Below are 15,556 nucleotides of genomic sequence, written 5' to 3' on the forward strand. Positions count from 1 at the left end.
GAGTTAGTCACCCGGTAGCTCTTTTCCTAGCAGGCCAAGCATACACACTTTTCTGCTATTTCAACATAGCAGGTCTGTTTCTATGTGAAGTAAGACGTGCACGCTCTGATCTTGGTCTCTGTGCCTGGGAAATGTTTTTCAGCACTGAAGCTGGTGGTCTCATGTTCTTAAGCACTTGGCTGCTGTATAAGATGGGCTTTGGACTGCATAAGATGGGCATCATAGACTTTCTATAGAGTCTCTGCAGTGAGGAGAGAGACAGGGTAAGAAGAGCTCTACTGAGAACTTCTTCTCTATCATTCTAGTGATCACTGGAGGTCTCAGCACCCAGACCCTGACAGATAAAAAGTTTTTCTAAAGGCAAACTGATAGCAGAGTCATGAAAAAAGATACAGAGGCACACGGGTCTGCTGCGGTGAGTTTATTCAAGTTCAGGTAATACAGAAGCCTGGTCGATGAATCGTTTCACTCACCTTCACTTAATAAATTACCTCTGACTTCCTTCCAGCAGTCATTGATTAAGCGCAGGTACGCGAAACGATATGTCGACCAGGCTTCTGTATTACCTGAACTTGAATAAACTCACTGCAGCAGACCCGAGTGCCTCTGTACCTTTCTTAATGAGTGTACTCTATATTTCCTAGATGGGCACCGGTGTTAGGCGGAGGATCCGTGAGTAGCGTGGGTGATTGCTCCATTGTCACAGAGACTGTTTATGTCCCAGCGGCAGTGCCAACACTTATTTTTTCCTTTTCTTCGGATGATAGCAGGGTCACCCTAACTAATCTGCTAGTACAGGCTAATACTGTGGATGATGCAAGGGCCTTTACCTTTTTTTTTCCAAATGTGGAACCATTTACAAGATATGCTCTAAAATGCTTACATGTAAATGAGTTTCTTTGGTGCTTTTAGGGCTTTCCCTGGCTCCTTGGTGCAGTAGCATGCCGCCCCCCTACTGTTCCATGGACAATGCCTCCTCAATAAATATTCATAGCTCTTCCCATGACTGACTATACTTTGTTTTGACTGTGAATTCACTAAGAATATCTCCGGTGCTGATTCTCATTCTCTAAAGGAGAATAATCCCTTGATATGTTGTAGATACATACAGTATGGGGAGATGAAATTGGTGAAGTTCATAAACCCAAATCCCTACTGATTTAATGAAACAAATAGCTGTGAGGATTATATAAACCACTCTGCCATGGCTCAGATATATCATTGGTTTCATTTATGAGACATCTCCGGGCCATGCCCAAAGGGTTTATGTGGATATATCCCACAAACTAACTTTTTTTTCCTTCACTCTGCCCTCCTCCATACACCTGCCCTAATCTCTGCTTTTAGCTGGTGGGCAATGTCTCATAATAACCTTTGTCTCCGTTGTCTGCCTACAACACCCAGAATCCCTTGCATGCACTTTAGTCTATCTCTTCACATACCACCATCCAGTCTGGTTTGGTGGTTTGGCAACTGTTAATATAGTCTTTACGAGGTTCCCTGGTTATCACCCCCCCCCCCACCACCACCACCACCACCACCTCCGGCAGCTGTGAAATCTCCAGTAAGTTTCATAGTAAATCACCATTTACCTCTGCCACCCATTAATATAGCACCAATTAGTTTCTCAAGTTAGTAATCATCACCTTCTTTTTCTGGCAGCCATAAACAGTCTGCAGTCAAACCTTAGTCAGTCTCCTTCCCCCTCTGGAAACCATAACTTTTTTGAGCTGTGAAAAAAATGGTCAATCCTTAGAAACAGTCTTCTCAGCTCTGCTGTACATAGCTATCTACTGAACAGACTCTTATCCTTCCCTGACGAGGAGTGTAGAAACAATTTGTATAAGCTGCTCTTCAGTGAAAAGAGATCACTACACATAGAATTGAGGATCCAGAAGTGAGTAGAGTGACTGAGCAGGTGCGTCCTCCAGCTCTCAGCTCAGTGGGCCGATGTGCACAAGAATATGTACTTTGAACACCAGGTGGTGCTATACTATGCTATTAAATATAATACTTCTTCAAAAGGATATTTTTAATCCATGTAAATATTGTTAGCTTTTCATGATATGTACAATAAATATACTCTTCACTGCTGGGACAACCTAAATTCTCTTTAGAGTCTCATGTGTATTTATGGCATGCAGTCATGGCCGTAATTGTTGGCGCCTCTGAAATGTTTCTAGAAAATGAAGTATTTCTCACAGAAAAGGATTGCAGTAACACATGTTTTGCTATACACATGTTTATTCATTTTGTGGGTAATAAAACTAAACCAAAAAAGGGAGGAAAAAAAGCAAATTGGACATAATGTCACACCAAACTCCAAAAATGGACAAAGTTATTGGCATCCTTTCAAAATTGGGGAAAAATAAGATTGTTTCAATCATGTGATGCTCCTTTAAACTCACCTATGGCAAGTAATAGGTGTGAGCAATATAAAAATCACACCTGAAAGCAGATAAAAAGGAGAGAAGTTCACTTAGTCTTTGCATTGTGTGTCTGTATGTGCCACACTAAGCATAGACAACAGAAAGAGGAGAAGAGAACTGTCTGAGGACTTGAGAACAAAAATTGTGGAAAGATATCAACAATTTCAAGGTTACAAGTCCATCTCCAGAGATCTAGATTTGCATTTGTCCACAGTGCCTAACATTATCAAGAAGTTTTCAATCCATGGCACTGTAGCTAATCTCCCTGGGCGTAGACGGAAGAGAAAGATTAATGAAAGGTGTCAATGCAGGATAGTCCGGATGGTGGATAAGCAGCCCCAAACAAGTTCCAAAGATATTTAAGCTGTACTGCAGGCTCAGGGATCATCAGTGTCAGTGTATTGTTTGACTTGGTTATGTTCAGACACGGCCATTGGATTTAGGTTGTGTCTCAACAGTTTTATGTTTCCTGGCTATGGAATAGTTAAAGCTTTTATCCTTCCACCCAATGGCTGTGCGGGTGTGTCTAGTTATCTCCAGCACAGTCTAGGTTCTGGGCTGGTGATTGACATGCTGCTGTGAAGTTGTTAGTGCCCTGTGTGAACAGTGTCCTATATTTATATCCTTTGTATGTCTGTTCTGCTAGTCGCTGTTCACACTATGTGTTTTCTTGTATCCGTTTTCTGAGATTTTGTAACTAGACATCCCTGTTACCTTTTCATGGGTCTCTGAGGAATTGAAAATTAGTATAAAAGATCTCCGTGATCCAGGGCAGACTCTGAGAGATTGAGTTATAGTATCAAGACATTCTCGTGTTCCTGGAGGTTTCTGGGAGATTGAGTTTTTATTCCTGTTTGTTCCTGGAGTCTCTGCTGACTCATCCGTTTCCCAGTCTTGTGTTCTGGACCTAATCTGTTGGTCAGTTATCTGTGTCAAGTGTGAATAGTGTTTTATATTTATATCCTGTTTGGTTGAGCTTATCTTTGTCCTTTGTACTTGTATCTGTTTGTGAACAGTGTTCAGTGTATTCTGTTCACACTGTGAGAATCCTGACCTGTGTTCCTTCACGTTGTGAAGTTAAGTTTTAATGTATCCATTTTCTGAGTTTTTGTTACAAGACATCTCTGTTACCTTTTCATGGGACTCTGAGGAATTAAGAATTAGTACAAGAGATCTCCATGCTCCATGGCGGACTCTGGGAGATTGAGCTCTAGTATCAAGATATTCTCGTGTTACTGGAGGTTTCTGGGGGATTGAGTTTTTATTCCTGTTTGTTCCTGGAGTCTTTGCTGACTCATCCGTTTCCCAGTCTTGTGTTCTGGATCTAATCTGTTGGTTAGTAATCTGTGCCCAGTGTGAACAGTGCCCTATATTCATTTCCTGTGTGGTTGATCTGATCTTTAGAGTTTGTTAGTACATGCACTGATTATAGAGTTCATGATCACTGAATTAGTATTTCTTCTGTGCTTTACCATTGGTCTATAGTGTCCTCTGTGCTACTATCTGATCTGTGTCCTCTGAAATGTATCTGTTTATGTTATCTGAGTCCAGTATTTATAGTGTTCTATTTTCCTGTAGTGTTTCTGGCTCATGACCGACTGTGTATTTGATGTCTTTTCACGCCACTGCACTTTAGCGCAGAGAGGGACCGGCGCCCAGTTGTCGATCCATCGGTTAGGATTGATGGGCTAGTAGGCAGGGAGAGTGTTTTTATAATCAATTTAGGGCTCAGTCTCCCTGTCTCCCCCAGTCAGTCCTAACAGTCAGCGCTAACTATCTGTCAACATTTAAATGTAATGAAACGCTATGGCAGGAGACCCAGGAGGTCCCCACTGCTGACACGGAGACATAAAAAAGCAAGACTACATTTTGCTAAAATTAACTTGTAAGCCAAAATCCTTCTGGGAAAATGTCTGGTGGACAGATGAGACCAATATAGAGCTTTTTGGTAAAGCAAATCATTCTACTGTTTACCGAAAACGGAATGAGGCCTACAAAGAAAAGAACACAGTACCTACAGTAAAATATGGTGGAGGTTCAATGATGTTTTGAGGTTGTTTTGCTGCCTATGGCACTGGGTGTGTCAGGATTCGGCAGGCTGGAGGTGGATCCTCTGTGTCAGAGAGGGATTGGCGTGGACCGTGCCGGTGGACCGGTTCTAAGTTGCTACTGGTATTCACCAGAGCCCGCCGCAAAGCGGGATGGTCTTGCAGCGGCGGTAGCAACCAGGTCGCATCCACCGGCAACGGCTCAACCTCTCTGACTGCTGAGATAAGCGCGGTACAAGGAATTAGGCAAGAGCAAGGTCGGACGTAGCAGAAGGTCAGGGCAGGCAGCAAGGATCGTAGTCAGGGGCAACGGCAAGAGGTCTGGAACACTTGCTTGGAACACACAAGGAACGCTTTCACTGGCACAATGGCAACAAGATCCGGCAAGGAAGTGAAGGGGAAGTGAGGTTATATAGGAAAGTGCACAGGTGAACATACTAATCAGAACCAGGCCCTTTAAAACGCACCGGCCCTTTAAATCACAGAGAGCCGGCGCTTGTGCGCGTGCCCTAAGGTGCGGGGCCGCGCGTGCTGGGACAGAACAGACGGAGAACGAGTCTGGTAAGCGGACCGGGATGCGAATTGCGAGCGGGCGCGTCCCGCATCGCGAATCGCATCCCGGCTAGGGTCTGACCGGGGCGCTGCGAACAGGAGAACGCTGCGAGCGCTCTGGGGAGGAGCAGGGACCCGGAGCGCTCGGCGTAACAGGGTGCATTAAATGTGTGCAAGTCATCATGAAATCTGAGGATTACCAATGGATTTTGGGTCGCACTGTACAGCCCAGTGTCAGAAAGCTGGGTTTGTGTCCGAGAACTTGGGTCTTCCAGCAGGACAATGACCCCAAACATTTGTCAAAAAACACACAGAAATGGATTACAACAAAGCGCTGGAGAGTTCTGAAGTGTCAGCAATGAGTTTAGATCTAAATCCCATTGAACACCTGTGGAGAGATCTTAAAATTGCTGTTGGGGAAAGGCGCCTTCCAATAAGAGAGACCTGTGACAGTTTGCAAAGGAAGAATGGTCAAACATTCCGGCTGAGAGGTGTAAGAAGCTTATTGATGGTTATAGGAAGCGACTGATTTCAGTTATTTTTTCCAAAGGGTGTGCAACCAGATATTAAGTTAAGGGTGCCAATAATTTTGCCCAGCCCATTTTTGGAGTTTGGTGTGACATTATGTCCAATTTGCTTTTTTTCCTCCCTTTTTTGGTTTAGTTCCAATACACACAAAGGGAATAAACGTGTGTATAGCAAAATGTGTTACTGCTATCCTTTTCTGTGAGAAATACTTCATTTTCTTGAAAAAATTTCAGGGGTGCCAACATTTATGGCCATCACTGTATCAGAAGATCCTTCTGACTGATCTACCCTTTAAAAACAATGCTGAAAAATATGCAATTCATATCCAACATGACTTACCAGTACGTGATAAAAACCACTTCACGTTCTGCTGTCTCATAAATTTAGTTTATTGCATGTGGCTTTTTCTATGGTATTGAGTCCAGCCATTTGTATAGTTACACAGCTTGATGATAGGCTTTGTACTTGGACATCTTTCGTGCCCGCTATCTTTTCATTCCTCATAGCTTATGGTTCTCTGTACAGTAGACTAAAGGACTGGTCCTTGCAGGTGCTCACCAGACATAAACATCCATCTGCCAGATGCGATCCTGCTGACGGCCTTTGATCATTTAGATATCAATAAATAAACATATTTATAATTTGTCTTAAAAGCAGAAATCAGACATTCCTGGCGTCCACGTGTTTACTGAATTCTCAGCATCAGCTGTGGTGTTTTGGCATTGGCTGCAGATCCTGCTGCTTTGGTCTCCATCGTGACCTGACTTCATCCCCTTGTATGGTTTATTCCATTGGTTTCTATCTAAAGTAAACTGTTGAGGTTTACAGGATTGCTGAAGATCACAGGAAACACAGTCTGGGTGCAGAATATCCCACCTCGCTGCTATGGACTGAATTGGCTCGAATTTTGGAAATGAACAGGAAAGCTACAGACAAAAATGAAATGTGCAATAAGCAAATCTACATACGGTTAAAGGGATACTCCAGGGAACTAAACCCATAGCCCATCCTTTCCCTGTCATAAACCTATTTAATTGTCTAAATACAGTAACATCTTTTTTAGAGGACACCTCCCAATAGGGGACACCTCCTAATAGGGACACGTCCAATAGCGGACAGTTTAAACAATGGTCTTCTGCTTCTGTACGTCCAACAGCCACATCATTCACCCCCCCCCCCTGCTTCCCTTATCCCCCCCGTGCCACTTTATTTCCCCTGTGCCAAATCATCCCCCGTTTATTACCCCCTGTGCTATTTAATATCCCCTTAATTACCCTCTGTGCAAATTCATCACCCCCTCTGTACCACCTCCTGTGCCATTTCATTCCCCCTTTATCCCCCTGTTCCACCAGGGGAGGGGTGATGAATTTACACAGAGGGTAATAAAGGGGGAATGAAATGGCACAGGGGGTCAAGGGGAAATTATATGGTGTGGTGGCCCAGTACGGGAGTTGTGCCCCTGTACCCTTGCTGCCCTGTCAGACAGTCTCCTTACAGTGTCCCCTTATGTATATATTGTTTGCCATGTGTTATACTGTATAATGCATATAGAAAGTGTTATTCCTTTAAGAGAGGTTAACATGTGATCACCAGTTGTCATGTGAGTTGTCATGTGAGTGTAACCCAGGAGGTATCAGTGACCATGTGACTTAAGGGTGACCTATGGGACTCCACCAGTCTCCCCTATAAAAGCCCTGGGAGGAGTCTCTTCTTGTTCTCTTTCTGCTGAGTTGCAGTGCAGTCAAGTCCTAGAGTGTGTCTGGAGTCCATAGGAGGCCTCAAGTCAGTCCAGCAGCCACAATTCTACAAGTAAGCTACAACCACCGCATTGTCAGTCTCAAGTCAAGTCAGTCACAGTCATCTATTGTCAAGTCAGAGTGGCCTGCACTAAAATTGTTCAAATCTACTGAAAGTCCCAGCAAGCCCTTAAGGTCTCTGAAGTCACTGGTCACCTCCGTGGTCCGGGCCGAACTGTATTGATTGTACCATCTGTCACTCAGTAAAGCTACCGTTGTCTGTAACTTGGCGTCTGAGTCATTGTTGCCCCCCGTGCCTAGCCCGGGATCCAGCGGTATACCTTAGGGGGATATTGAGGAGAAACCTCGCCCTGGCGTCACGAATACAAGGGGTTAATGCCATCTGCCTCTAGGGTAATTCCATCTGCCCTGCATCTCACACCCTCTACCACAATGGCACAGGGGGTGAGGGGGGATAATTTAGCAGAAGGCATTGGGGAATAAAGTGGCACAGGGTATAAAGGGGGATAAAATGAAACAGAGGAGGGATAAGGGGTGATTAAATGGTACTGGGAGATTCTACTGTAATATTGCTTTTTATCATGGAGTGAGTACAGAACAGTATTGCATCATTTAGAAAGATTTTTTTAGACTTTTTTTTTCCAATAAGGGACATCTCTCAATAGCTTAAATACATGAAGCAAGGAAATGAAACATTCCAGCCATCCACTCTGTCTCTGTCCAAATCCCTCTCTGAAAGCAGCCCCCCATCTTCCTGAGAGACACAGACCCCATGGTCTTTGCCCTGCACTGAGTTATTCTTCCTTTAGTGCTGAGAACAGGGAGGTGTGTCCACCCTCAGCCAATCAAACACTGAACCTATCTCTGCTGCTCAGAGCAGGAGGGTGGGGCTGCTCTCAGAGAGTGAGCTGGCAGCGCAGAGCTACAATGATGGCTGGGAGATGTAGCCAAGGGGAGAGAAGGATGGCAAAGAATATCAAGCAGCCAGAGAAAACACCAGAGGCCACGGGAACCCTGCATATCAGGCAGGATGGTTTACAGGGAACATATCCAGGTAGTGTGTCCGCTTTGGAGCTTTTTTTTATACATATACTTCCCTGGTGTACCCCTTTAAAGGTTTTTACACACGTAGAGTATCCTGCCCATATTTGATGCGCAAGATTTGAAGGTGTGTTCAGTCATTTACTTTACATTGAACTCTGCGGCTTCAAATCCTGTGCATCAAATATGCTCAGGATATTGTACGTGCGAGCACACCCTAAGCAGTGGTCTGAAACTGTGGCCCTCCAGATGTTGCAAAACTTCAACTCCCAGCCAACGGCTGTCCACGCATGCTGGGAGTTGAAGTTTTCCAACATCTGGAGGGCCACAGTTTGAGACCACTGCCCTAAGGTGACTTCCGGATGACTGTATTATGGCTGCACTAGGTTGAGTAGGTTACTGAAACAGATATGCAGATAGAATAAACAGTATGCACGCCTTTTTCACACTTCACTGACCATGTCCAGCTAGCTGTGCTCCTTTACGTTTAAGGGGTATTTCCAGAGGAAAAGTTGCCCGGTTACCCATAGCAACCAATCAGATCTCTTCTTTAATTTTTAACAAGGACTCTGAAAAATGTAAGAAGCCATCTGATTGGTTGATGGGCAACTGGGTAACCATTTTCTTCGCACAGGTTTTGATAAATCTCCCCCAATGTGTCATAAGTCACATGGTCTCCAGGGGGCGTGGCTATGTTGAAGTGGGTGAATAGAATTACTTTAGTAAATCCCTTCCACCCTGCTATCTGCCCACCCATTGCAGCAGAGCAACACTCCCTGGAAACCATGTGACTTATGACAAATTGGGGTGATTTATCAAAGTCAGTGTACATGCACTGATTTTCTACACAGGCTTTGATTGTGTAGCTGGAGTGTACATGCACCAAATTTCTTAAAGATTAAAAAAAAAAAAATTTAAATCAGCTGTTGCCAGAAAGTTAAACAGATTTGTAAATGACTTCTATTCAAAAATATTAATCCTTCCAGTACTTTTCAGCTACTATAGAGGAAGTTATTTTCTTTTTGAATTTGCTTTCTGTCTGACGACAGTGCTTTCTGCTGACCCCTCTGTCCATTTTAGGAACTGTCCAAAGTAGGAGCAAATCTCCATTGAAAACCTATCCTGCTCTGGACAGTTCCTGACATGAACAGAGGTGTCAGCAGAGAGCACTGTGGTCAGACAGAAAGGAAATTCAAAAAGAATAGAACTGCCTCTGTAGTATACAGCAGCTGATAAGTGCTGGAAGGGTTAAGATTTTAAAATAGAAGTAATTTACAAATATGTGTACCTTTCTGGCACCAGTTGATTTAAAAGAAAATGTTTTCTAGGGAGTACCCCTTTAAATGTTGCAGGTCATTTGATAAATATGAGCCAATTTTTTTTAAATTTCACTTCAGAGCACCCTTTGTATGGCCCCCTTGACTTTTGTGCAACTTTTTGAAGCCAGGTCTGTTCTGGTGTAGATTTTTTGTGTAATTGAAGGCTGTGCAAATCTGCGAGGCATGTCGTAAATCACTGACCACTGCGAAGTAAAAGGCAGATCTCGTGTAGAACATCGTGCAGGCCGGCGTACCACTAAAAGTTGCACAAAAGTTGCACGTGCGACAATTTTGCGACAAATAAATATACACAAATAAACTGTGTAAATTTCTTCAAAACACATAAACAATGTTTACCTGACAGGATGCACTCAGGTACTGGGACACCACACTTTGGCCTGACACCACACTTTGGTCTGCCCAGATGTCGTCTGACATTATAAGAGATAATTCTGTGAGTACATACTGGTGATACATATGTCGGTCCTGGGGATATGCTGGGACTTGTAGTAGCACAAGAGGTATAATGCAGGTCTTTGGTGCTACAAGTGCGTGAACAGTAGTCCCTTGTGCCTCTTCCTTAGGCCAGACATAGTCTAGAATGAAGGACTGAATATGATGGTAGTGTAAGCAGGATTCTAGGGATATGCCCTTTGATACTGTTACTGGCAGGGGGAAGTTGGGTGGCCTTGGTGTTGTGGGTGCAGGATATCAAACACAGAGAGGCAAGGAGAACACTTGCAGATGGTAAAAATGGTGTCATACTGAAGACGTTTTCGTTGACTTGTTCACCGTTGAGGGGCATTACACGTACTTTTTATAATGCTCCCTGGTATTCCTTTGATTTCCATTCAGAATTTCCACATAATATGTCAAGTATCTAGTATATGTTTTGGGAGTGAGGAAACCCATTCAAACCCAGGGAGAACATACAAACTCATTGCAGACTCCAGTGCAGGACAGGCAATAACAGTAGACTAGAAGCAACAGAAATAACTCCACTTGCCTATGTACAAGAGGATCCAAGCGGTCTCACTGCACTACTGAGCATGTGTGACCACCAGCACTGGACATCTCCAGCAGATGATCGAGGTATCTGAGAGAGCATCAAGAAGCACCATAAAAACTATAGAATAGCAATATCTACCGTATTTTTCGCCGTATAAGACGCACTTTTTCTTCCCCAAAACTGGGGGGAAAAAGTCGGTGCGTCTTATACGGGGAATACACCCCTATCGCGGCGGTCCCTGCGGCCATCAACGGCCGGGACCCGCGGCTAATACAGGATATCGCTGATCGCGGTGATGCCCTGTATTAACCCTTCAGACGTGGCGATCAAAGCTGACCGCCGCGTCTGAAGGGAAAGTGACACTAACCCGGCTGTTCAGTCGGGCTGTTCGGGACCGCCGCGATTTCACCGCGGCGGTCCCGAACAGCCTGACTGAATAGCCGGGTTAGTGCTTACAGGACACCGGGAAGGACCTTACCTGCCTCCTCGGTGTCTTCTCCGTTCAGGCATCCCCTGTATGGCCGGCGCTCTCCTTCTTCGTCATCACGTCGTCGCGTACGTGCGTCGGCGTGCGTAACGACGTGATGGCGGCGACGGAGAGCGAGGATACCCGGCCGGCAGTAGAGACGTTCCGGAGCGACAGGGACACGGCGACAGCGAAGGAGCGACATCCAGGGCAGCGGTGACGGGTCCGGAGCGGCGGGGACACGTGAGTATTACCTCCTATGCAGTGGTCTTCAATCTGCGGACCTCCAGATGTTGCAAAACTACAACTCCCAGCATGCCCGGACAGCCAACGGCTGTCCGGGCATGCTGGGAGTTGTAGTTTTGCAACATCTGGAGGTCCGCAGGTTGAAGACCACTATTGGGTTCAAAATCTTTATTTTTTAGATTTTGCCCCTAAAAATTGGGTGCGTCTTATACGCCGGTGCGTCCTATAGGGCGAAAAAATACGGTACTCACGGGAGCAATAGTTTAAATGAACTGTATTCATTCTATAAAAAAATGCATTCAATAATTGTGGAACTTTCCATTATAGAGAACCTTCTTTGTATTATATAATCCACTTTACGCCTAAATGAAGAACCCACCATCGTGAGCTACACAACTTTGAGTTACATGTGTCATTTATAGATTAACCCATTGGATTATTTGGGCATTACTTTCCATGTGATTTGATTTAATTATTTGTGGTTAATTTGCAGTTTAACCTTCGGCCTGTTACATACAACACTGTAAGAGTGAAGACCCAGGTGGAGTTAATAGAACACTTCAGCTTTAATATAGATTGAACCTTAAGCAGATTATCCATTGTACGGGCAGCGGGCGGAGGACTGGGGCTACGGGAGGGAGGAGGGCGACCACGTACTTTACATCCAGGCAGGAGCTTTGTGTGTGAACAGCGGGACACTCAGCTCTATTTGGGAAAGTTTAACACGGAAAATACTTTTGCCTTGGCGCAGGTGTGGCACAACAAAAGCAGTAAACGCATTGCTGAAACCTCTGGGAGTAGTCAGCTGCCTAATCCCTTTTACGCAGCTAAAGCCATGAATGATAACGTAATAATGACCGGCATCTCATAGGGCATTCATATCCAATTATAAAGTGAGCTTATGTTCATATAGTCTTCTCTTTTTAGGACATCCTATTTTGTTTTCATACTCCCAACAATCTCATTTCTCCGTTTCTTATGTAAATATATTTTTCAAGTAAATATAAGGAAAAGAAAATACTTATCTCCATCTTAAATTCCTGGGGCAGTACTTACTTAAGAACAATACTTACCTACCCTGGTCCCCGGCACCACTGACTTCTGTTCTCTCCCCCCCCCCCCCCCTGCTTCCCACTTGTAGCTGCTTTCGAGATGCACTCGAGCAGGACCAGCATTTCAACCAAACACAGATTCGACCGGTGCTGTCTGAGTGGCAGGTCCTGCACTGAAGAAGCAGGAAGAAAAGATGAGCAGCTGTAACCAAAAAGAGCCCTGGTGGGCATACCAGGGTAGGTAAGTATGACTGCTTTTTGATTTACAGCATTATATTAAAAAAAATGTACAACCATAAATACTTCTTTTTCCAAGTGTTCGTAAATGTTTTTTTAAGCAAAAAAAAAGGTGCAAATTTTATGCATCTATATTTCCACCTACATCCTACATATACACACATATCTGCTGCACCCACATGCATAGCCCTGCTGGACGTACACCGGTCTACTGAACATAAGTAGTGTTGAGCGCGAATATTCGAAATGCTAATTTTTACCGCGAATATCAGCACTTAGAGATTTCGCGAATTTTTAGAATATACTGATATATATTTGTAATGATGAATATTTGTTTAATTTATGCAAATTTATGTAAATATTTATGTGAATATTTATGCAAATATCGGTACTTTCAGACTGGACACTGATCCCTCCTATCTTTTAGGTGAAAGTTATAATTGCGCTTCCGCACTATGCGAAATTCATTACGAATTTTCACATGAAAAAAAAGAATGAACATAGCGAATATGCGAATTTAGCAAGCATAGGACGAATATTCGTCCATATATTTGCGAAATATTGTGAATTCGAATATGGCCCCTGCCGCTTATCACTAAACATAAGAACGCAGCTATGCTACACCCACACACAGCACTGCTACACCCACACACAGCACTGCTGCACCTACCTACATGCACAAAAGAAGGATGAGATCCAACAGCACCAATCTGGACACTCTGGTATCTTTGTGCAAAAAAGAGTGTTGAACTTTATTGGTTCCGAAAAAAATACAGCAACCCTTTGGCTACATGTTCAAGGCTCTTTTTGCACGAAGACACTTTTTTTTCTTGCTAAAAAAAAAAGTGCATGATATAGTCTGGAAAAATGTGTTTTTGCACTGGAAAATACATAGACATGCAGTAAATATGTAAGGAAATGTATAAAAATGCCCAAATGTAAACTGCTGTTCTGTGGAAACAACAATTATAAAGTTTGTTTTTAAGTTTTTTTACGTTTAAAGATTGAAAGTATTGACAATGTATAAAATTTCTAAATACTTATTAGGCCTCTATTATTGTTAATTGCTTGTCACGCCATTTAGAAAAAAAATTTAAGTGGATTTCATACATCACCTCTCAATAATATTGTATTGTAAACATATTACATGCACATATTCCTACCAATGCATGCCCAAAAGTGCCAGAGACACTTACCCCCCAACACTATCTAAGAGCAGACGTGACCACTGTTCAGTTATAACTTGCTTTTTGTGTCTTTATTTGCAAAATAATGATCACTACTGTAACTCTGTTATTTAGCATATAAAACGTGTATGAACAGTTTAAACATTTTTTGTTAACTTCTATTATTCCCTTAGGCTTTCACCACACCCTTAATTTTATTTAGTGTCCCCCAAGTTCACCTGAGGAATTGACTGTCCTCTGGATAATTTCAGCAATCCCCAGAAGGCAATATTACCCACTTTAGGAATTGCAGGTTTAGGGGAATATCTAGGGAAAGATAAGGGAGATGTATTTAGGGCTTTTTTCTATTCATCCCTGGTTGCAGTCTTTATCATTCTTTTTTATCATGATTAGAGATGAGCGAATTTTTACCAACTCAGGCAAAGTTTGACCAACTCAGAGAAGCCCTTAACAATATAAAATGGGATAATGTCCTCAAAAACAAGAATACTGACACTAAATGGGAGACTTTAAAAAAAATTTTAAACTCTCCCTGTAAGATGTATATACCTTTATGGGAATAAAAGGGTCAGGAATAAAAGAAAACCAATATGGATGAATAAAACGTTAAGGGGGCAATAAATGACAAAAATAAAGCATTTAAACTACTAAAAGAGGACAGCAGTGAGGAAGCATTAAAAAGCTATAGAGAAAAATGTTAAATATGTACAAAAACGATAAAAGCCGCAAAAATAGAGACAGAAAGAGTCATTGCCAAAGAGAGTAAAACTAAACCCAAAATGTTCTTTAACCAACCCCTTTGAAAAACAATAAAGAGCCTGGAGTTGGCGGCAGCATTAGGAGACCATAAAGTGGCTGAATGACACAGCCAGGAGTTGGCGGCAGCATAAGGAGACCATATAGTGCCTGAATGACACAGTGTGGAGGTGGCAGCAGCATGAGAAGACCATATAGTGGCTGAATTACACAGCCTGTAGTTGACTGCAGCATGAGGAGTCCATATAGTGGCTAAATGACACAACCTGGAGTTGGCAGTAGCATGAGGAGGCCATTTAGTAACTGAATGACACAGCCTGGAGGTGGCGGCAGCATGAGAAGACCATATAGTGGCTGAATTACACAGCCTGTAGTTCGCGGCAATGAGGAGGCCATATAGTGGCTTAATGACACAGTATGAAGTTGGCAGTAGCATAAGGAGACCATATAGTGGCTGAATGACACAGCCTGGAGTTGGCAGAAGCATGAGGAGACCATTTATTAGCTGAATGACACAGCGTGGAGGTGGCGGCAGCATGAGGAGACCATATAGTGGATGTAGTTGGCGGCAGCATGAGGAAACCATATAGTGGCTGAATGACACAGCCTGGAGTTGGCGGTAGCATGAGGAGACCATATAGTGGCTGAATGACACAGGCTGGAGTTAGCGGCAGCATGAGGAGACCATATAGTGCCTGAATGGTCCAGCCTGGAGATGGCAACAGCCTGACGAGACCATTGGGCCTCACAATTGAAAATATAAAAAATATTTTTTAACATTAAAATTAAAGATTTCAAATAGAACCTAAAATTTTTATTTAATGTGCCAACAGCATGAGGAGACCACATGGTGGTACAGTGACAGCAGCCTGGAGGTGGCGGAAGCATGAGGAGACCATATAGTGGTTGAATGCAAAGCTTGTAGTTGG

Source organism: Hyla sarda, chromosome 5 (assembly GCF_029499605.1).
Source record: "Hyla sarda isolate aHylSar1 chromosome 5, aHylSar1.hap1, whole genome shotgun sequence".
NCBI lineage: Eukaryota > Metazoa > Chordata > Amphibia > Anura > Hylidae > Hyla > Hyla sarda.